This window comes from Amblyraja radiata, chromosome 1 (genome assembly GCF_010909765.2).
Source record: "Amblyraja radiata isolate CabotCenter1 chromosome 1, sAmbRad1.1.pri, whole genome shotgun sequence".
Lineage (NCBI taxonomy): Eukaryota > Metazoa > Chordata > Chondrichthyes > Rajiformes > Rajidae > Amblyraja > Amblyraja radiata.
Window position 1 is genome coordinate 186,525,732 of NC_045956.1, and position 24,615 is coordinate 186,550,346.

A 24,615-nucleotide genomic window follows, 5' to 3' on the forward strand; every position below is an offset into this window, starting at 1 on the left:
TGCCATTGGTTTTCGTCACTGCCTGCTGCACCTGCATGCTTACTTTCAGTGATTGATGAGCAAGGACACCTGGATCTCGTTGTACATCCCCATCAATAATCCCCATCCGCTACTTGTTACACAAATCAAACCCCTCAGAGACAGTCACATGATTTCTGTGAAAAGCCAAGGGTGTGGTTCTGGTGAAACTGAAAGCACTCAAGCTGTCAGTAAAACAAGGCACAACCTTGGCAGGAGTCAAACCGACAACCGGAAGCAGCCACTCACCTGTCCGGGACACTGAAGGAAGGAGCTGGTAATCAGTCACTGTGCGTTTTGCTGTCTATTGGTCTGTGTTACACTTATTCAGTGCTGTCTCTGGTGTTCAGTTCACTCGCCTTCCAATGTTATTTCTGGCAGAGTGTGAGCGGTGAGATTGTGTGATCGGAGCCACAGACACAACTCTCGTGAGGGGTAAGGCCAAGCGAAGGGACGGAGAACGGCAGCAGATGTGGGATTGCCACAACGGAGGTATAGAAGGAGGGCCAGGTAGAGTGGGAGCGACCGTGTTGGGAGGGATTGTGAAGTCAAACATATGCTGTTGAGGTTTAAACCCAAACTGAAACTTACTGAGATACGGCCACTAATAGCAAAGTGCTCAACAACTGACACTTAACCCATTTATCTGACCATTCCATAGTACTATGCCCAGCATGGCCCCATCCATAGGTGGACTATCTATCTTCTGGCACAAAAAACATTATTGGATACGCTTTAAAAACATTACCCTCTGTAATTCTATCTCATGAAGATGATCCCACTTAATACTGGGGAAATTCAAAACCTTTATTATTCCAATACAATTTCTCTCTTTACTATTGTTTACTTATGTTTGGGTACTTTAGATATGAAGTTTGTATGTGCATAATAGTTGTATGTATATATATGTCTGTAGGTATTATGGGAAATTGCCTAGGGTAGTATTATTATTAGTAATTAATTGATTTTTAAATATGGTAGAAGTGTTGGGGAAAAGGGGTGAGATTTAATAAGTTATTCTTCTCACTCCTTTTCGAGCTTGTACAGACACAGAGTTGGACATTGGAACTTTGCTTTTGTTCTTTTCATTGCTTTGTAAATATTGATTGTGATGTCCAATTGTTTGATAATTTCGATTTTGTTACTATTAATGTCTTTAATGTCTTTACTTGTTCGGAATAAATAAATAAATAAATAAATAAATAAATAAAAGTTTTCCTTGACATTTGCTCCTCTATCTTCTACTAACTGTTGGGAATCTAATCCCCTCCTTTTTTAACCTCTACCCATATTGTTGCACTTGAAGTGCCTGCTAAATCATCCTCCCCATTAGTGCAATGATGATGTCCTTCACAGATAATGCAATGTTCTCTCCTCTTTTACACTGCCCTGTCATGCCTGGAACTTCTATACCTTTTAACATTGAGTTACTAGCCTTCCAACTAGTCTCAGTGAGTGCAAAAATACCATACACAAACATGCTGATCAGCACTTAGTTCATTTGCTTTACTGGTCAGAATCTTTACAACAAAATAGATGCAATTTGACCTTCTCGTCCTACCATGTACAACATCATTCCCATGTCTGTCCTACCTAATAGTGTTTCTACATTTGACTTAAACTTACCCCCAATCACACATCTAGTCTAAGTCCCATTTCCCCTGACCAAATTAGTTTCAAACCTTCCCAACAATAGGAGTAAAACTGCCAGCAAGGATATTGGACCTTGCCCCATTCAGGTGCAAACTGACCTGCTTGTATAGGCTGCACCCACTCCAGAAATGTCTATGTCCCAACATCCAGCCATCCCTCCTACACCATCCCTTTGGCCACACATTCATCTGGCCTATCTATAATCAGGAGCATGTGATACCAGAAACAATGCAGAGATTACAATCTTGAAGATCCTGCTCATGATTCTGCTATGTAATGCATGGAAGGATACAAATCTAATGCAGGCAAATGGATTAATGTATATGGGCAAAGATATATGGACATGGTTGGCCAAAGGGCCTGCTTAGTGTCATACAGCACGTAACAGACCCTTTAGGCAAGTCTGAAGAAGGGTCTCAACCCGAAACATCACCCATTAACTTCTCTCCAGAGATTCTGCCTGTCCCGCTGAGTTACTCCAGCTTTTTGTGTCTACCTTCAGCCCAATAAAGTAACAAGTAAAATGCATGAAGGGGTGCCAGTGGATGCAGTGTATCTAGACTTTCAGAAAGCCTTTGATAAGGTCCCGCACGGGAGACTGGTGACTAAAATTAGAGCACATGGTATTGGGGGTAGGGTGGTGACATGGATAGAAAATTGGTTGGCAGACAGGAAGGAAAGATTAGGATCAGAATGGCAGGCAGTGGCGAGTGGAGTGCCGCAAGGCTCGGTGTTGGGGCCGCAACTGTTTACCATATATATTAATGATTTGGAAGAGGGAATTATGAGCAACACTAGCAAGTTTGTGGATGACACAAAACTGGGTGGCAGTGTAAACTGTGAAGAGGATGTTAGGAGGTTGCAGTGTGACCTGGACAGGTTGAGTGAGTGGGCAGATGCATGGCAGATACAGTGTAATATAGATAAATGTGAGGTTATCCACTTTGGCGGCAAAAATAAGGGGGCAGATTATTATCTCAATTGGGTTTGGTTTGGCAAGAGGGAGGTGCAGCGAGACCTGGGCGTCCTTGTACTTCAGTCACTGAAAGATGGCGTGCAGGTACAGCAGGCAGTGAAGAAAGCTAATGGAATGTTGGGCTTCATAACAAGAGGATTTCAGTATAGGAGTAAAGAGGTTCTTCAGCAGTTGTATAGGGCTCTGGTGAGACCTCATCTCGAGTATTGTGTTCAGTTTTGGTCTCCTAATTTGAGGAAGGACATCCTTGTGATTGAGGCAGTGCAGCGTAGGTTCATGAGATTGATCCCTGGGATGGCGGGACTGTCATATGAGGAAAGATTGAAAAGACTAGGCTTGTATTCACTGGAGTTTAGAAGGATGATGGGGTATCTTATAGAAACATATAAAATTATAAAAGGACTGGTCAAGCTAGATGCAGGAAAAATGTTCCCAATGTTGGGCGGGTCCAGAACCAGGGGACACAGTCTTAGTATAAAGGGGAAGCCATTTAAGACAGGTGTGAAAAAATGTTTTCCCCAGAGAGTTGTGAATTTGTGGAATTCCCTTGCCATAGAGGGCAGTGTAGGCCAAGTCATTGGATGGATTTAAGAGAGAGTTAGATAGAGCTCTGGGGGCTAGTGGAATCAAGGGATATGGGGAGAAGGCAGGTACGGGTTATTGATTGGGGACGATCAGCCATGACCACAATGAATGGTGGTGCTGGCTCGAATGGCCGCCTGCACCTATTTTCTATGTTTCCACAATACTCCAGGTGTGGTCTCACCAGGGTCCTGTACAACTGCAGAAGGACCTCTTTGCTCCTGACTTTGTTATGAAGGCCAACATGCCATTGGCTTTCTTCACTGCCTGCTGTACCTGTTGCTTACTTTCAGTGACTGATGAGCAAATATCATTAGATCTGGTTAGCAGAGTCTGTGTAGTGACAGTGTTAGACTCGGGATTGATTTAATAGTCTGCCTTCTGGTAGCAGAGTCTGTGAGTGGTGGGGGGGGGGGGGGGGTGGCTCGATTTGCAGTCTGTGTGCAGGGCTCCAAGCAAAGATACTATAAACATAGTATAAACATAGTAAACACAAATTGTTCCCCCGCAACAGTGATTACACTGCGAGAGGCATAACTAAGGTCGTCGGGTTTACTGAAATGGCGGAAGTTACGCTCTGTCGCGTACTACACGTCAGTCCATTTGATTTTGCAGGAGTTGTCTATCTTGCTCCGCTCTATGATCTTTGCTGATGAGCAAGGAAACCTAGACCTCATACATCCCATCAATAATCTCCATCTGCTCATTGTTATTGCAAATCAAACCCCATAGAGACAGTCACATGATTTCTGTGAAAAGCCAAGGGTGTGATTGTGGTGAAACTGAAAGCACTGAAGCTATCAGCAATACCAGGCACAATCTGAGCAGAAATCACACTGACAACCTGAAGCAGCCACTCACCTGTGCAGGACACTGAAGGAAGGAGCTGGTAATCAGTCACTGTGCGTTTTGCTGTCTATTGATCTGTGTTACACTTATTCAGTGCTGTCTCTGGTGTTCAGTTCACTCACCTTCCAATGTTATTTCTGGCAGAGCGTGAGCGGTGAGATCGTGTGAGCGGAGCCACAGACACAGCTCTCGTGAGAGATAAGGCCAAGAGAGGGAACGGAGACCGGCAGCAGTTGTGGGATTGCCACAACGGAGGTATAGAAGTGGGAGCAACCGTGTTGGGAGGGATTGTGAAGTCAAAGTGCTGCTGCTGATGTTTAAACCCAAACAGACACTTACTGAGATACGGCCACTAATGGCAAAGTGCTCACCAACTGAGACTTCACCCAGTTATCTGACCATTCCATAGGACTACGCCCAGCATGGCCCCATCCATAGGTGGACTATCTATCTTCTGGCACAAAAAGATGTATTAGATACACTTAAAAACTCTACCCTCTGTAATTCTATCTCATGAAGATGATCTCCTTAATACTCGCTCCTGGAGGTACCGAGGTCTAAGCGGAAGCTCAGAGGGGATAGAGCCTTCTCTGTTGCTGCTCCGGCACTCTGGAACACTCTGCCGTTGCACATCAGACAGGCCCCCTCACTGTCCATCTTCAAAACCAGTATTAAAACACATTTATATTCCTTGGCTTTTGACCCTGCTTGAGACTTTGCTCCTGTTTTAGTGCTTTTAATGTTTTTAATTTTATTGTTTTTATTCTTTCCTTTAATGTTTTTATTGTCGTGTAATAATTTCTTGTCCATGACTAGTCATGTACAGCACTTTGTGGCAACAGTGGTTGTTTTTAAAGTGCTCTATAAATAAAGTTATTATTATTATTATAATACTGGGGAAATTCAAATCCCCGATTATTCCAATACAATTTCTCTCTACAATTTTCCTTGACGTTTGCTCCTCTCTCTTCTGCTAACTGTTGGGAATCTACTCCCCTTCTTTTTTAACCTCTACCCATATTGTTGCATTTGAAGTGCCTGCTCAATCATCCTCCCTCATTAGTGCAATGATGATGTCCTTCACAAATAATGCAATGCTCTCTCCTCTTACACTGCCCTTGTCATGCCTGGAACTTCTATACCTTTTAACATTGAGTTGCTGGTCTTTCAACTATGTCTCAGTGATTGTAAAAATACCATATACCCACATGCTGATCAGCACTATGTTCATCTGCTTTACTGGTCAGTATCTTTACAACAAAATAGATGTAATTTGACCTTCTCATCCTACCATGTACAACATCATGAACATCTCTGTTCTAGCTAATGACTGACCTGGTGTTTCTACAATTGACTGAAACTTACCCTCAATCACACATCTAGTCTAAGTCCCAGTTCCCCCGACCAAATTACTTTCAAACCTTCCCAAAGTAGGAGTAAAACTGCCAGCAAAGGATATTTGTCCTTGCCCCATTTAGGTGCAAACTGACCTGCACCCACTCCAGAAATGTCTATGTCCCAACATCCAGCCATCCCTCCTACACCATCCCTTTGGCCACATATTCATCTGGCCTATCTTTGTATTCCTATATTCAGGAGCATGTGACACCAGAAACAATGCAGTGATTACAATCTTGATCGTCCTGCTCATGATTCGGCTCTGTAATGCATGGAAGGATACAAATCTAATGCAGGCAAATGGATTAATGTATATGGGCAAAGATGTATGGACATGGTGGGCCAAAGGGCCTGATTAGTGTCATACAGCACGGTAACAGACCCTTTAGGCTAGTCTGAAGAATGGTCTCGACCCAAAACATCACCCATTAACTTCTTTCCAGAGATTCCACCAGTCCGGCTGAGTTACTCCAGGTTTTTGTGTCTACCTTCAGCCCAATAAAGTAACAAGTAATATGAATGAAGGGATGCCAGTGGATGTAGTGTATCTAGACTTTCAGAAAGCCTTTGATAAGGTCCCGCACGGGAGACTGGTGACTAAAATTAGAGTACATGGTATTGGGGGTAGGGTGTTGACATGGATAGAAATTGGTTGGCAGACAGGAAGGAAAGATTAGGAGTGAACGGGCCCTTTTCAGAATGGCAGGTAGTGGCGAGTGGAGTGCCGCAAGGCTCGGTGTTGGGGCCGCAACTGTTTACGATATATATTAATGATTTGGAAGAGGGAATTATGAGCAACACTGGCAAGTTTGCGGATGACATAAAGCTGGGTGGCAGTGTAAATTGTGAAGAGAATGTTAGAAGGTTGCAAGGTGACCTGGATAGGTTGAGTGAGTGGGCAGATGCAGTATAATATAGATAAATGTGAGGTTATCCACTTTGGCGGCAAAAATAAGGGGGCAGATTATTATCTCAATGGGGTTAGGTTTGGTAAGGGGGAGGTGCAGTGAGACCTGGGCGTCCTTGGACACCGGTCACTGAAAGTTGGCGTGCAGGTACAGCAGGCAGTGAAGAAAGCTAATGGAATGTTGGCCTTCATAACAAGAGGTTTTCAGTATAGGAGTAAAGAGGTTCTTCTGCAGTTGTATAGGGCTCTGGTGAGACCACATCTGGATTATTGTGTCCAGTTTTGGTCTCCGAATTTGAGGAAGGACATCCTTGTGATTGAGGCAGTGCAGCGTAGGTTCACGAGATTGATCCCTGGGATGGCGGGACTATCACATGAGGCTAGTATTCTCTAGAGTTCAGAAGGATGAGGGGGTTCTTATAGAAACATATAAAATTATAAAAGGACTGGACAAGCTAGATGCAGGAAAACTGTTCCCAATGTTGGGCGAGTCCAGAACCAGGGGGCCACAGTCTTAGAATAAAGGGGAAGCCATTTATGACTGAGGTGAGAAAAAACTTTTCCACCCAGAGAGTTGTGAATTTGTGGAATTCTCTGCCACAGAGGGCAGTGGAGGCCAAGTCATTGGATGGATTTAAGAGAGAGTTCGATAGAGCTCTAGGGGCTAGTGGAATCAAGGGATATGGGGAGAAGACAGGTATGGGTTATTGATTGGGGACGATCAGCCATGATCACAATGAATGTTGGTGCTGGCTCGAAGGGCCGAATGGCATCCTGCAACTATTTTCTATGTAATATGTCTATATCGACCAAGATACTGATTATAGTAGCGAGTCCCATTTTCTCACATTTGGCCCATATCCCTTTTAACCTTTTCTATCCATGTACCTGTCCAAATGTCTTTTAAATATTGTTATAGTACTAGACCTAACTACCCCCTCTGGCAATGCATTCCATGTTCTCACTACCCCCTGAATGAAAAGTTGTCCATCAGGTTCCTATTAAATCTTTCCCCTCTCACCTTAAACCAAATAACTCTGGTTCTTGATTCCTTTACCCTGGGTAAAGACAGTGCATTCACACTATCCCCTCATGATTATATTTACCTCTATAAGGTCACACCTCAGCCTCCTGCACTGCAAGGAATAGCACCTTTTCTGTGCACCACCACTCTGTGTAACTGACAATTCCATCCTGTTGCCATTGATCCCTTATTTACATGTCATTAGTAGTGACGTGTAATACAACCACTGATTGGTATCCTCGCTGATGAGAATGTACTGCAACCGTTTTGAGATATTCATGTACCTGGCACCAGGAGGACAACACAGAATTCAAGGGTCTTGTTCACCCAACTGCTCCCTTTACAATTGAGCCCTTATTTACTGCAGCTCTGCTGATCTTTGTCCTCGCTCATTGTGCAGCTGAGCTAGTCTCAGTGCCACAAACATGCCCGTTTCTTCCCATCCCAAAGAGGCTACCCCCAAACGTATCCAACATGGTCTACCAGTTTAACAGAGGGACGGCCACAGGGGTCTCCTGCACCATCCACCTGTGCCCACTGATCCTTGGTGGGCACCCACTGCATTTCTACCCATTGTTTACAGGGTGACCAGCTCACTCTACATGCCATCCACAATGTTCTCAGCACCATGGATGATCCTCAGTGAGACCATCTTCAGCTCCAGATTGAGGATGATCAGCCATGTTCACATTGAATGGCAGTGCTGGTTCGAAGTGCCGAATGCCCTACTCCTGCACCTATTGTCTATTGTCTATTGTCAGATGTACAGTACACTAGTCAGGAGCTGAAGCAGGAGACACAAATCACATATCTTATTGATTTTTTTGAAGATGTGACCTAAAAGATCGATAAGGGCAGAGCTGTATATGTTGTGTACATGGATTTCAGTAAGGCATTCGACAAGATCTTGATCAATTGGCCAGGTGGGCAGAGGAATGGTTGATGGAATTTAATATAGAGAAATGAGAGATGTTGCATTTTGGGATGTCGAACAAGGGCAGGACCTACACAGTAAATGGTAGGTCTCTGGGTAGTGTTGTAGAGCAGAGGGATCTAGGAGTGCAGGTTCCTTGAAGGGTGAGTCACAGGTAGATAAGGTGGTCAAATAGGCTTTTGGCACATTGGCCTTCATCAAAGTATTGAGTATAGAAGTTAGGAGGTCATGTTGCAGTTGTATAAGACGTTGCTGAGATGGAAAAGATTGAATAGGAATTTGAGGGGTAGCGTTTTTACACAAATGGTGTTAAATGCAGGGAAGAAGCTTCCAGAGGAGATAACTATCCCAACATTTCAGAGGCAGGGACTATCCCAACATTTAAGAAAGAGTTAGACAGGTACATGGATAGGACAGGTTTGGAGGGATATGAGCCAAATGCTGGCAGTTGGGTCTAGTGTAGCTGCGACATGTTGGCCGGTGTGGGCAAGTTGGGCCGAAGGGCCTGTTTACACGCAGTATCACTCGATGACCCTCGTGTAAACAGGTCATAAGGCCATAAATGATAGGAACAGAATCAGACCATTCGGCCCATCAAGTCTACTCAGGCATTCAATCATGGCTAATCTAACTCTCCTTCCCAACCCAATTCTGCTGCCTTTGACACCCATACTAATCAACAATCTATCTAACTCTGTCAGAAAAATATCCATTGACTTGGCCTCTACAGCCTTCTGTGGCAAAGAATTCCACAGATTCACCGTCCTCTGACTAAAGAAATTCCTCCTCATCTCCTTCCTAAAGGAACATCCTTTAATTCTGAGGCTATGACCTATAATCTAAATGTACATGCTTTTATTCTGGGGCTATGGCCTCTGGTCCTAGATTCTCCCACTTGTGGAAACATCCTCTCCATATCCACTCTGTCCAAGCCTTTCACTTTTCTGTATGTCCTCATTCTTCTAACCTCCAGCGAGTACAGGTCCAGTGCCGTCAAACGCTCATCATAGGTTAACCTACCCATTCATGGGATCATTCTTGTAAACCTGCTCTGGACCCTATCCAGAGCCAGCACATCCTTCCTCAGATATGGTGCCCAAATTTGCTGAAAATGCTCCAAATGTGGCCTGACCAATGCTTTATAGAACCTCGGCAGTACATCCCTGTTTTTGTATTCTAATGCGTTTGTCTTCTTTACTACTAATTCCACTTGCAAATTAACATTTTGGGAATCCTGCACCAGCGCTCCCAAGTCCCTTTATACCTCCGATTTCTGGATTCTCACCCCTTTTAGAAAATAGACTACGCCTTTATTCCTACTACTAAAATGCACGACTCCACACTTTGCTACACTATATTCCATCTGCCACTACTCTACCCACTCTCCCAACCTGTCCAAGTCCTTCTGCAGGGTCCCTGCTTTCTCTACACTACCTGCCCCTCCACCTATCTTCATATCATCTGCAAACTTGGCCACAATTCTACTCATCAAAATCATTAATATAAAACGCGAAGAGTAACGTCCCCAACACCGAGCCCTGTGGAACGTTGGCCCAACTTGCTCACACTGGCCAACAATGCCCCAGCTACACTAGTCCCACCTGCCTGCGCTTGGTCCATATTCCTCAAAACTTGTCCGATCCATGTACCCATCTAATCCATGTACCCGTCCTAAACGATGGGATAGTCCCAGCCTCAACTACCTCCTCTGGCAGCTTGTTCCATACGCCCACCACCCTTTGTATGAAAAAGTTACCCTTCAGATTCCTATTAAATCTTATCCCCTTCACCTTGAATCTATGTCCTCTGGTTCTCGATTCCCCTACTCTGGGCAAGAGACTGTGTGCATCTACCCGATCTATTCCTCTCATGATTTTATGCACCTTTATAATTTCACCCCTCATCCTCCTGCACTCCAAGGAATAGAGATCCAGCCTACTCAACCTCTCCCTATAGCTCACACCTCCTAGATCCCTCTGCTCTACAACACTCCCATAGGCCTACCTGTGCAGGTCCTACCCTTGTTAGACGTCCCAAAATACAACACCTTTCCTAACCTGTCTAAAACATTCTGCAGAGTCATTGCTTCCTCTGCACTGCCTGCCCCTTCACCTATCTTAGCATCATCTGCAAACTTGGCCACAAAGCCTTCAATCCCCTTATCCTAATCATTAATACACAACGTGAAGAGAAGCGGCCCCAGCACTGACCCTTGCGGAACTCGACTAGTCACTGGCAGCCAACCTGAAAAAGCACCTTTTATTGCAACTCTTTGCGCTCTGCCATCCAGCCAACCTGTTAGCCATGCTAGTATCTTCCATTTAATATCGTGGGCTCTTGCCTTCCCTAGCAGCCTGATGTGTGGCACCTTATTGGCCTTCTGAAAATCTAGGTAAACAACATCTACAACTTCCCCTCTGTCTGTCCTGTTATTAGCTTCCTCAAAGAACTCCAGCAGATTTGTCTGGCAAGACCTTCCCTTCACAAAACCATGCTGACTTCGGCCTATTTTATCGTGAACTTCTAACTTCTAGCCCCATCCTTTATAATCTATATTATTATAAAACTCTGATCTTGGACGTTTACGTATTTGTTTGTTTGATTGTGTCTATTTCAGTGATTCACATCTCCTCGAAAACCCAACGCACTAACGGTGAAAATACATATTCCGGTAGAGATTTACCTCATGATCTCAAAAATCGCGTAATCTGAAAATTTGATTCATTATTTCCCGACTTATTTCTTCAAATTGTTCACAAATCTGAGATCTTTTTAAAATCTAATGAGCAGGATGATGTCACAATGCCTCTGCTCAGAGTGCAGCCTGCTGGGCACTGTTTTTGCACACGCTGCGAGTTACGTTAACCCCCCCACCCCCCACCCCCGGTTGTACAAAAGATGCAGAAAGAACGAGCAAGTGGGCTCTGTTTTGCAAATCCCAAGGGCTTCCAAAGGTTGACGCATGCTAGCGGCTCGGCTCGGCTTTCCCGGGAACTCCCGAGAGCTGCCGAGAGCTTGGGTTGACGCACGACACATACTAGCGCCTCGTCTCGGGTTTCCCGAGAGCATCCGAGCGCATCCGAGGTCGACGGACGACACATGCTAGCGCCTCGGCTCGGCTATCCCAACAACTCCCGAGAGCTGCCGTGAGCTTTGTTCTAGAGTCGGGCCCTGTATTAGAGCTCTCTCTCTCTCTCTCTCTCTCTCCCCGGGCTCTCTCCGCTTTTCGCTGCCCGCTCGCTCGCCCGGCTCCCCTCCTCCTCTCCCCACTACCGATATCAGGCTAACTGGTCTATAATTCCCTGCTTTCTTAAAAAGTGGGATAACATTAGTTACCCTCCGATCCACAGGAACTGATTCGGAATCTATAGAACATTTTAAAATGAACACCAATGCGTCCACGATCTCTAGAGCAATCTCCTTGAGTACCCTGGGATGCAGACCATCAGGCCCTGGGGATGTTTCAGCCTTCAGTCCCGTCAGTCTACCCAACGCCATTTCCTGACTAACGTGAATTTCCATCAGTTCCTCTGTCACCCCAGCTCCTCTGTCCCCTAGTACATCCGGGAGATTGTTTGTGTCTTCCTTAGTGAAGACAGAACCAAAGTACCTGTTCAACTTGTCTGCCATTCCCTTGTTCCCCATAATAAATTCACCTGATTCTGTCTTCAAGAGACCCACATTTGTCTTAATTAATCTTTTCCTTTTCACATTCCTAAAGAAGCTTTTACTGTCCTCCTTTTACTATCCTCCTTGGCTAGCTTACCTTCGTACTTCATCTTTTCTCCCCTTATTGCCTTTTTAGTTACCTTCTGTTGATCTTTAGAAGTTCAAGTTCACATTTATTGTCACATGCACCAATTGGTACAGTGAAATTTGAGTTACAATACAGCCATACAAATAAAAAGAACACAATATATGATAGTGTTTAACATAAACATCCACCACATCGGAATCAACATTTCCCACTGTGACAGAAGGCAATAAAGTTCAGTCATCTTCCTCCTTTGTACACCCGTGGTCAGGGCCTTTGAACCCTTCGCAGTCGCCGCTACTGACGGCTCGATGTACAGGCCCTCTCGCCGGGATGATCAAAACTCCGGCGTCGGAACGGATCGGAACACACTCTGTGGCTTTGAGATTCCGAATCAGCCGCTTCCTACCGGATACCGCGGCTTCCGAAGTCCACAGGCCGAGCTGGGCGGAGCTCCAACCCTGGCGATCCCCGGCAAAAGATCCCAGGCCTCCGCAATGTGAAAGTCAGCACCGCCCGCAGACCACAGCTCCATGGTGTTAAAGTCAGCAGGCCCAACACTCCGGAGCTCCAACACCCGCTCCTCAATGATAATTCAGTGCTGCGCCTGTTGCTGAAGCTCTGGCCGGTCTCCGGTAGGAAAGGCCGCACCAATCCAGTTGGTAGGCTGCGAAGGGGGGAGGGGGGGGGGCGAAGATGCGACTCGGAGAAAAGACGCATCTCCGTCCCGCTAAGTGACTGAGAAACGGTTTCCCCCTATTCCCCCCAACCACCCTCCCACATAAGACATACTAAGAAACATTTAAAACATGCATTTAGACACACTAAAAATAACAAAAAGGGTGAAAGGCTAACAGCTGCTGGCGAGGTAGCCACCCCAGTGGCACAATCCAATTGAACTGTTACCCAATCCTCTGACTTCCCTCTCATCTTTGTTATGTTATACATCTTCTCTTTTATTTTTATACTGCCCTTGACTTCCCTTGTCAGCCACGGTCGCCTCCTACTCCCCTTAGAATCATTCTTCCTCTTTGTAATGAAATGATCCTGCATCTTCTGGATTATTCCCAGAAATACCTGCCAATGCTGTTCCACCGTCATCCCTGCTAGGGTCACTTTCTAGTCATCTTTGGCCAGCTCCTCCCTCATGCTTCCATAATTCCCTTTGTTCAACTGCAATACTGACACTTCTGATTTAATCATCTCCTTCAAATTGTAGATTCAAACTTATTATATTATGGTCACTAACTCCTAATGGCTCCTTTACCTCGAGTTCCCTTCTCAAATCCAATTCATTGGACAACAGTAAATCCAGAATTGTCTTCTCCCTGGCAGGCTCCAGTACAAGCTGTTCTAAGAATCCATCTTGGAGGGACTGTACAAACTCCTTTTCTTGCGGTCCAGTTATGAACCTGATTTTACCAGTCTACCTGCCTCTTCAAATCTCCCCAAACCACCGTAGCATTACCTTTGTTGCATGCCAGTTTTAACCCCTGATACCCTGACAACAATAGCATCTCCTGTTTTACTTTGTTGTTAAATTGGTGATTCTTTTTTAGACAATTTCAAATGTTATCTCCTGGGGATTCCAGTCGCTGGTTTTTCAGCGACCTGCTACAACAAGACAGTCATAAAAACATAGAAAATAGGTGCAGGAGTAGGCCGTTCGGCCCTTCGAGCCTGCACCGCCATTCAATATGATCATGGCTGATCATCCAACTCAGTATCCCATCCCTGCCTTCTCTCCATACCCCCTGACCCCATTAGCCACAAGGGCCACATCTAACTCCTTCTTAAATATAGCCAATGAACTGGCCTCAACTACCTTCTGTGGCAGTGAGTTCCAGAGATTCACCACTCTCTGTGTGAAAAATGTTTTTCTCATCTCGGTCTTAAAGGATTTCCCCTTTATCCTTAAACTGTGACCCCTTGTCCTGGATATCCCCAACATCGGGAACAATCTTCCTGCATCTAGCCTGTCCAACCCCTTAAGAATTTTGTAAGTTTCTATAAGATCCCCCCTCAATCTTCTAAATTCTAGCGAGTACAAGCCGAGTCTATCCAGTCTTTCTTCATATGAAAGTCCTGACATCCCAGGAATCAGTCTGACGAACCTTCTCTGTACTCTCTCTATGGCAAGAATGTCTTTCCTCAGATTTGGAGACCAAAACTGTACGTAATACTCCAAGTGTGGTCTCACCAATACCCTGTACAACTGCAGTAGAACCTCCCTGCTCCTATACTCAAATCCTTTTGCTATGAATGCTAACATACCATTCGCTTTCTTCACTGCCTGCTGCACCTGCATGCCTACTTTCATTGACAGGTGTACCATGACACCCAGGTCTCGTTGCATCGCCCCTTTTCCTAATCGGCCATCATTTAGATAATAGTCTACTTTCCTGTTTTTGCCACCAAAGTGGATAACCGCGCATTTATCCACATTATACTGCATCTGCCATGCATTTGCCCACTCACCCAGCCTATCCAAGTCACCTTGCAGCCTCCTAGCATCCTCCTCACAGCTAACACTGCCCCCCAGCTTCGTGTCATCCGCAAACTTGAAGATGTCGCATTCAATTCCCTCGTCCAAATCATTAATATATATTGTAAATAGCTGGGGTCCCAGCACTGAGCCTTGCGGTACCCCACTAGTCACTGCCTGCCATTCTGAAAATAACCCGTTTACTCCTACCCTTTGCTTCCTGTTTGCCAGCCAGTTCTCTATCCACATCAATACTGAACCCCCAATACCGTGTGCTTCAAGTTTGTATACTAATCTCTTATGTGGGACCTTGTCGAAAGCCTTCTGAAAGTCCAGATATAACACATCCACTGTTTCTCCCTTATCCACTCTACTAGTTACATCCTCGAAAAATTCTATAAGATTCGTCAGACATGATTTACCTTTCGTAAATCCATGCTGACTTTGTCCAATGAATTCACCACTTTCCAAATGTGCTGCTATCCCATCTTTAATAACTCTAGCAGTTTCCCCACTACCGATGTTAGACTAACTGGTCTGTAATTCCCCGTTTTCTCTCTCCCTCCCTTTTAAAAAAAGTGGGGTTACGTTGGCTACCCTCCAATCCTCAGGATCTATTCCAGAATCAAAAGAGTTAAAAAAAATTATCACTAATGCATCCACTATTTCTGGGCCTACTTCCTTAAGTACTCTGGGATGCAGCCTATCCGGCCCTGGGGATTTATTGGCCTTTAATCCATTCAATTTACCTAACACCACTTCCCGGCTAACCTGGATTTCACTCAGTTCCTCCATCTCATTTGACCCCTGCTATTTCCGGCAGATTATTTATGTCTTCCTTAGTGAAGACGGAACCAAAGTAGTTATTCAATTGGTCTGCCATGTCCTTGTTCCCCATGATCAATTCACCTGTTTCTGACTGCAAGGGACCTACATTTGTTTTAACTAATCTCTTTCTCTTCACATATCTATAAAAACTTTTGCAGTCAGTTTTTGTTCCCTGCCAGTTTTCTTTCATAATCTATTTTCGCTTTCCTAATTAAGCCCTTTGTCCTCCTCTGCTGGACTCCGAATTTCTCCCAGTCCTCTGGTAGGCTGCTTTTTCTGGCTAATTTGTACGCTTCATCTTTTGTTTTGATACTATCCCTGATTTCCCTTGTTATGCACGGATGCAGTACCTTCCCTGATTTATTCTTTTGCCAAACAGGGATGAACAATTGTTGTAGTTCATCCATGCAGTCTTTAAATGCCTTCCATTGCATATCCACCGTCAACCCTTTAAGAATTAATTGCCAGTCAATCTTGGCCAATTCACGTTTCATACCCTCACAGTTACCTTTCTTTAAGTTCAGAACCCTTGTTTCTGAATTAACAATGTCACTCTCCATCCTAATGAAGAACTCAACCATATTATGGTCACTCTTGTCCAAGGGGCCACGCACTACAAAACTGCTAACTAACCCTTCCTCATTCCTCAATACCCAGTCTAGAATAGCCTGCTCTCTCGTTGGTTCCTCTACATGTTGGTTTAGAAAACTATCCCGCATACATTCCAAGAAATCCTCTTCCTCAGCACCCCTGCCAATTTGATTCACCCAATCTATATGTAGATTGAAGTCACCCATTATAACTGTTTTACCTTTGTTGCACACATTTCTAATTTCCTGTTTGACGCCATCCCCAACTCCACTACTACTGTTAGGTGGACTGTACACAACACCCACTAGCGTTTTTTGCCCCTTAGTGTTTCGCTGCTCTACCCATATCGATTCCACATCCTCCAAGCTAATGTCCTTCCTTTCCATTGCGTTAATCTCCTCTCTAACCAGCAACGCTACTCCACCTCCTTTTCCTTTCTGTCTATCCCTCCTGAATATTGAATATCCCTAAATGTTCAGCTCCCAGCCTTGGTCACCCTGGAGCCATGTCCCCGTGATCCCAACTATATCATAATCATTAATAGCTATCTGCACATTCAACTCATCCACCTTATTACGAATACTCCTTGCATTGAGACACAGAGCCTTCAGGCTTGTTTTTACAACGCTCTTACCCCTTATACAATTATGTTGAAAAGTTGCCCTTTTTGATTTTTGCTCTGGATTTGTCTGCCTGCCACTTTTACTTTTCACCTTGCTACCTATTGGTTTTACCCCCAATTTTAAACCCCTCTGTCTCTCTGCTCACACATTTAAGAACCCCACCACCTCTTATTCTCTGTTTATTATTTTTTCTTCTTTCCCCCCTACATGTTGGGTCTGAGTGCTTCCCTTCTCTGCCTCCTGCCTCACACACTGTCTACTAGCTTTCTCTATTTGAGTCCCTCCCCCCAACCGTTCTAGTTTAAAGTCTCCGCAGTCGCCTAAAAAATCGCCTAAGTGCGACAGGCCCATTTTTGCCCTTACAATTTCTCAGTTCTATCCACAATGTCTCTACATCTTCTGATTCTATGTCACCCCTCGCAAGGAACTGAATTTCATTCCTTACCAACAGAGCCACCCCACCCCCTCTGCCCACCTGTCTGCCTTTTCGATAGGACATATAATAGTAAGATTAAATGAGAACTTACCAGTTGAAGATTGATCTTTAGTTTATGAGGTGTTACGATAAGGGACTATGTGAAGAACCCCTTTCAGCCGCACGTGCGTCAATCTTCAAAGCAGCGGTGTGAAATCACAGGTAATAGTGACGGGAGTATAATAGTAAGATAAAAGAAGACTAGAACTACCAGATGACATTTATGAGGGCTGGGAGTGGAGGGCACGTAGTCCCTCATCGTAACTCCTCATAAAATAAAGATCAAACTTCAAACTGGTAAGTTCTCATTTAATCTTACTATTTTACTTCAGAGTCACGTGAGTGACTACGTGAAGATTTCAAAGCTCTGTGATTTCATGCCACAGATTCAAATTCCGGCCTCTCACTGCATTGATTGACTCAACATAATTAAAATAATCAATAATGCATCAACCATAACGTTGCTTTAACGAATTAACGGTTTATTTACAAAGAAAACAATAGTAACCCCTCTATCCCAGGAGGAAACTATATAACTGAACTTAAAACAGAATCGGCAATAACCCCCAGCCTTGTAATTTGCTTATGATAAAACCTTTGGAACATCAGTTCACCGGACCATCCTGCGGCCGTGAAGATATGGTCTATAGGAACGTCCACCGCCTTGGCCGCTGAAGTTGATGCCGTCCTGGTGGAATGAGATTTAAAATTATCAGTGTCAATCCCAGCGCTTACCAGAACCTGCTTTAGCCACCTTGAGATAGTTTGTACCGACACCTTACTGTGCGTTTTTTTGTGGCTTATGAACAAAGCTGACTCTGTTCCCCTCAAGGTTGTGGTAGCCTCAATGTAATGGGACAAACATGATACTACGCACAGGCGGGAATCCTTGTGGTATGCCGAAAAGATAACCTTACACCCTGTCGCCCCTATTCTACTCTGCTTGATACATAGATACATAGAAAATAGGTGCAGGAATAGGCCATTCGGCCCTTCGAGCCTGCACCGCCATTCAATATGATCATGGCTGATCATCCAACTCAGTATCCCGTACCTGCCTTCTCTCCATACCACCTGATCCCTTTAGGCACAAGGGCCACATCTAACTCCCTCTTAAATATAGCCAATGAACCGGCCTCAACTACCCTCTGTGGCAGAGAGTTCCAGAGATTCACCACTGCGTGAAAAATGTTTTTCTCATCTCGGTCTTAAAGGATTTCCCCCTTATTCTTAAACTGTGACCCCTTGTCCAGGACTTCCCCAACATCGGGAACAATCTTCCTGCATCTAGCCTGTCCAACCCCTTAAGAATGTTGTAAGTTTCTATAAGATCCCCCCTCAATCTCCTAAATTCTAGCGAGTATAAGTCGAGTCTATCCAGTCTTTCTTCATATAAAAGTCCTGACATCCCAGGAATCAGTCTGGTGATCCTTCTCTGCACTCCCTTTATGGCAATAATGTCCTTCCTCCGATTTGGAGACCAAATCTGTACGCAATACTCCAGGTGTGGTCTCACCAAGACCCTGTAAAGCTGAAGTAGAACCTCCCTGCTCCTATACTCAAATCCTTTTGCTATGAATGCTAACATACCATTCGCCTTCTTCACTGCCTGCTGCACCTGCATGCCTACTTTCAATGACTGGTGTACCATGACACCCAGGTCTCGTTGCATCTCCCCTTTTCCTAATCGGCCACCATTTAGATAATAGTCTGCTTTCCTGTTTTTACCAGCAAAATGGATAACCTCACATTTATCCACATTATACTGCATCTGCCATACATTTGCCCACTCACCCAGCCTATCCAAGTCATCTTGCAGCCTCCTAGCATCCTCCTCACAGCTAACACTGCCCCCCAGCTTAGTGTCATCCGCAAACTTGGAGTTGTTGCATTCAATTCCCTCGTCCAAATACCGCTGATACCTCCATCCTGTCTAGCCGCAGCATCTGTAATTTCTGCACTCGTTGGGCTGATACCAACGCCATAAGCATGACAACCTTCATGGTGAGTTTGGCTAGAGATAGGACTGTCACAGGAGCCCACTGGCGAAGCAGCATTAGAACTTTGCTCACATTCCAGATTACTGAATACCTGGGCTTGGGAGGATTGGAATTAAAAACTCCCTTCATGAATCTAGAGACTAACAGATGTGTCCCCACTGCATGTAATTCTGACACCATGGGTAAATACGAAGACAGAGCACTTCTGGCTGTGTACATAAAAATGTCTAAATGTAATGAGGAGTGGATTAGCGAATGTAACAGTGAAATCGCTAGCGAAATGGAAAACATTGTCGGAGTTTCTGCGTGTGGTTTTGTCGGAACAAGGAATCAAATGCCAAACATCTAATCTGAAAAAACATTTGAAAATCGAATCTGACATACACACACACACACACACACACACACACACACACACACACACACACACACACACACACACACACACACACACACACACACACACACACACACACACACACACACACACACACACACACACACACACACACACACACACACACACACACACAGCTTTAATATATACATAGATATGATTAAATACGGCCGAGGTGCTGGAAGACCGGAGGGGGTCAAATGTTGTGCGTCTATTTAAAAAGGCCTGCAGGAAAAGCGTGGGAACTATACACCAGTGAGTGACATCTGTGGTTGGAAAGTTACTCAGATCATTCTGAGGGTTAAGATATACATGTATTTAGATGGTCAAGGGCTGGTTCTGGATAATTGGCATGTACGTGTGTGATTGTGTCTCACAAATAGCTGTCTGGCTCTATCCCCGAGTCAGTCCACGAGAAGCATACATGATAGGTGCAGGAGTAGGCCATTCGGCCCTTTGAGCCAGCACCGCCATTCAATATGATCATGGCTGATCATCCAAAATCAGTACCCCGTTCCTGTTTTTTCCCCATATCCCTTGATTCCTTTAGCCCTAAGAGCTTAATCTAACTCTCTCTTGAAAACATCCAATGCATTGGCCTCCACTGCCTTCTGTGGCAGAGAATTCCACAGATTCACAACTCTGGGGGAAAAGGTTTTTCCTCATCCCAGTCCCAAAAGGCCTACCCCTTATCCTTAAACTGTGACCCCTGGTTCTGGACTCCCCAACATCGGGAACATTTTTCATGCATCTACCCTGTCCAATCCTCCAATTTTATATATTTCTATAAGATCCGCTCTTCCTTCTAAATTCCATGGAATACAAGCCCAGTCGACCCATTCTTTCATCATACGTCAGTCCCGCCATCCCGGGAATTAACCTGGTGAACCTATGCTGCATCCCTCAATAGCAATAATGTCCTTCCTCAAATTAGGAGACCAACATTGCACACAATACTCCAGGTGCGGTCTCACCAGGGCCCTGTACAACTGCAGTAGGAGCTCCTTGCTCCTAAACTCAAATCTTCTCGCAATGAAGGCCAACATGCCATTAGCTTTCTTCACTGCCTGCTTACTTTCAGTGATTCATGTACAAGCACACGAAGGTCTCGTTGCACCTCCCCTTCTCTTCATCTGACCATTCAGATAATAATCTGCCTTCCTGTTCTTGCCACCAAAGTGGATAAACTCACATTTATCCACATGTCGGCTAGCTCTTCCTGGCTCCCATGTGATCTAACCTTCCAGACCAGCCCACATGCAGAGGACATACTTTCAAGGTGAAGGGGAAAAGATTTAATAGGAATCTGAGGGACAACATTTTCACACAAAGGGTAGTGGGTGTATGGAACAAGCTGCCAGAGGAGGTAGTTGAGGTAGGGACTATCCCAACGTTTAGGAAACAGGTACATGGATAGGACAAGTTTGGAGGGATATGGACTAAGTGCAGGTAAGTGGGACTAGTGCAGCTGGGACAATGTTGGCCAGTGTGGTCGAGTTGGGCCAAAGGCCTGTTTCCACACTGTATCACTCTGTGACTATGACTCTAATCAGTTCCTGTCTATCCAAATGCATATATATAATATCCTTCAGGATTCTCTCAGTGGATTTCCCAGTGAATGGCAGAGCTCTGGGGAGTGTTGTAGAGCAGAGGGATCCTGGAGTGCAGGTACACAGTTCCATAACGTGCCATAACAGGGTGCTCAATATGGCTTTCGGCACATTGGCCTTTATCAGGCAACACTGAGTATAGAAGTTGGGTTGTTCTATTACAGTTGTACAAGACATTGGTGAGCCCACATTAGGAGTATTGTGTTCAGTTTTGGTCACCCTGTTGTAGAGAGATGGAAAGCTGGAAAGTGCAGGAAAGATATACGAGGATGTTGCCAGGACTCAAGAGCCTGAGCTAGAGGGAGAGGCTGAGCAGTCTAGGACTTTATTCATTGGAGCACAGGGGGATGAGGGGTAATCATAGAGAGGTGTATAAGATCATGAGGGAAAGATTTAATAGAAACATCTGGGGCAACGATTTCACACACAAGGTGGTGAGTGTATGGAACGAGCTGCCTGAAGAGGTAGTAGAGGCAGGTACTGTTACAACATTTAAGACATTTCGACAGGTACATGGATAAGTAATGTTTATAAGGATATAGGCCAAATTCACGCTGGGGGGGACCAGTGTAGATGGGACAACTTGGTTGGCATGGCCAAGTTGGGCCGAAGGGCCTGTTTCTGTGCTGTATGACACTATGACTTTCCAGTGAATTGTCCACCACAGATGTCTATAGTTCCCATGTTTCTCCTCACACTTTTTAAATAGAAGCACAACACTTGCCACCCTCCAGTCTCCTCACCTCACCCCTGTCTAATGATGATTCATTCGAATCTCAGCCTTAGCTCATGCAATTTCTTCACTAGCCTCCTACAATATCCTCAAATATACCTGATATCCACAAATACTGTGCTAGGTAGAGGCTGGATAGGCTGGGCCTGTCTATCCTGGAGTGCAGGAGGTTGAGGGGTGGCATAGATAAGGTAAAAATCCAGCCTTTTTGACCAGGATAGGGGATTCTAAAACTAGAGGGCACAGGTCTAAGGTGAGTGGGTAAAGATTTGAAAAGGGATCCGAGGGGCACAGGGTGGTGGGCTGAGAGAATGGAGCAGCTGGGCTTGTACACTCGAGTTTAGAAGGATGAGAGGATATCTCATTGAAACATATAAGATTGTTAAGGGCTTGGACACGCTAGAGGCAGGAAACATGTTCCCAATGTTGGGGAGTCCTGAACCAGGGGCCACAGTTTGAGAATAAGGAGTAAGCCATTTAGAACAGAGACAAGGAAACACTTTTTTCTCACAGACAGCGGTGAGTCTGTGGAATTCTCTGCCTCAGAGGGCGGTGGTGGCAGGTTCACTAGATGTTTTCAAGAGAGAGCTAGATAGGGCTCTTAAAAATAGCGAGTCAGGGGATATGGGGAGAAGGCAGGAACGGGGTACTGATTGGGGATGATCAGCCATGAACACATTGAATGGCGGTGCTGGCTCGAAGGGCCGAATGGCCTACTCCTGCACCTATTGTCTATTTCTTGGCTGCTAGGGGGAAAAGTGGAGGCTGGTACAATTACATAATTTCAAAGATACTGAGACAGGTCCATGGATAGGAAAGATTTGGAGGGATATTAGCAAGGAGCAGGCAAGAGGGACTCGCTTGGTTGGCCAAATGGGGGAATTCACCCAAATGGCCTGTTTCTGTGTCATACAGCTCTATGAATCTATGACTTCAAATGGCCAATGCATTGAGTCAGGAGCTGAAGCGGGCCATCCCTCCTGCACAATTGGCCAACAGGAAACTGGAAATTTCCAATTCCCCACATATTGATGACCATTGGACACCTTGGACCCTTTGTCACTCACTTTAATTTAGAGTGCTGATTACACTAACCACCTTCTCAATTCTACCTGTTACAATTTACCACCCCAACCTTTACTCTTACATCAGTGAATGATGGTACGAAGCAGAGATAGAACAATCCACATTTGCTACTCACCATGCAGCTGCCACCACTGCCAGGCATCACTGTCTGATTCGTGACATCCCCTCCAGCTCTGCTGCTGGTCTCCGGGAGCTGGGTGAGATCTATTTATGCACCCGTCTCTCCAGATCCTCCCTTCCAGGTCCTCCTCACTCACCACTGCTGCTGACTTATTTCCCTTGGACTGTAGGATTCAATCAATCACTGTTTTGAATGAACTCAGTGACTGAATCTCCATAGAACTCTGGGGTCGATAACTCTGAAGATCCCCCAGCCTCATCTTGATCATTTATAGCCCACCCTTACCCTGAGATTGTGCCCCTGGCCCTGGATACCACAGCCAAGAGAAACCTCCCTGTGTCCAGTCTATCAAGCCTGGTAGAATTTCACAAGTTTCTGCAAGATTGCTCAGTCTTTTGAACACCAAGAATAGAGGGCAGCTTTACTCTATTTCTCCTCATGTGACAAACCCGTGTAAACCTGAAACTTGGACTCTGTTTCTCTCTCCACAGACACTGCCTGAACCCCTGAGCACTTCCCGGATTCCCTGATTTTACTTCAGGAAACTGTCTGGAGAATCTTCAATGCACTCCCTCTATAGAAAGTGCACCTCTCATTAGGTAAGGGCACCAGGTTTGTACATAATTCTTTAGATATGGTCTAAAAAAAAGCTACATAGCCGAAAGCATTCTATCCAAATGTATTACGACTTGGTTTGGAAACTTTTCTGCCCAAGACCACAAGATATTGCAGAGAGTTGTTGATAAGGTCCAATCGATCACACAGACATACAGACCAGACTCACCTCCCCCCCCCTCCCTCCCCCCCCCCCATGGTCTACATTAACACTGCCTCAGGAAAATAGCCAAGATAATCAAAGACCACTCATACCAGGGTCATTCCCCCCTTTCCCACTCTTCCGCCGGGCGGAGACTACAAAAGCATGAAGGCACATACTAGCACATTCAGGAACAACTACTGCCCTGCGGCTGTCAGTTTGTTGAATGATCCTCCCATAAAATAGGGATAATCCCAATCTCACAATCTAACAACAGGAATACCAATAAACCAACAGCAATAGCTCATTGAGGTTCTTGCACTTTTTAATCTGCACTTTCACTGTAACATGGTAGACTACATTCTACACTGGTATATTTTCTGAATTTCCCTGAGGGGTTCAATAAAGTATTTATTATTATTATTATTATTATTATTATTATTATTATTATTATTATTATTATTATTATTATTATTTAATCTTGTGCTACTTTGTAAGGCTTCATTGTATCATGTATGGTATGATTTGACTGGATAGTATGCAGAGTTTTTCACTATCTTGATACATGTGACAATAATAATCCAATTCCAAGGCCATGTATAATTCTGGTGACCAATTCCAGGTACCCACGGTGATCACACACTGACTGTACTTGAAACACACGGTGCCAATACAACAAGAGGATCGGCAGTCAGAGCCAAAGAAGTGACCAGCCCTGCGATCCCAGGATAGGAACTCCACCACTCCAACACATCACAAATTAGTCGTCTGAGCTCTGTGAAATATCCCGGGACAGGAGACCGGACAACTCGAT

The 24,615-nt window shown here is 44.9% G+C and overlaps 1 long non-coding RNA gene across 1 annotated transcript; it reads left to right on the forward strand.

Moving 5' to 3' along the window:
• Positions 1-260: 260 nt before the first annotated feature.
• LOC116982679 lies at positions 261-24,511 on the forward strand. The gene is made up of 3 exons (XR_004414515.1): positions 261-308; positions 402-453; positions 24,424-24,511. It is a non-coding gene; the product is annotated as an uncharacterized LOC116982679 (long non-coding RNA).
• The last annotated feature ends 104 nt before the right edge of the window (positions 24,512-24,615 follow it).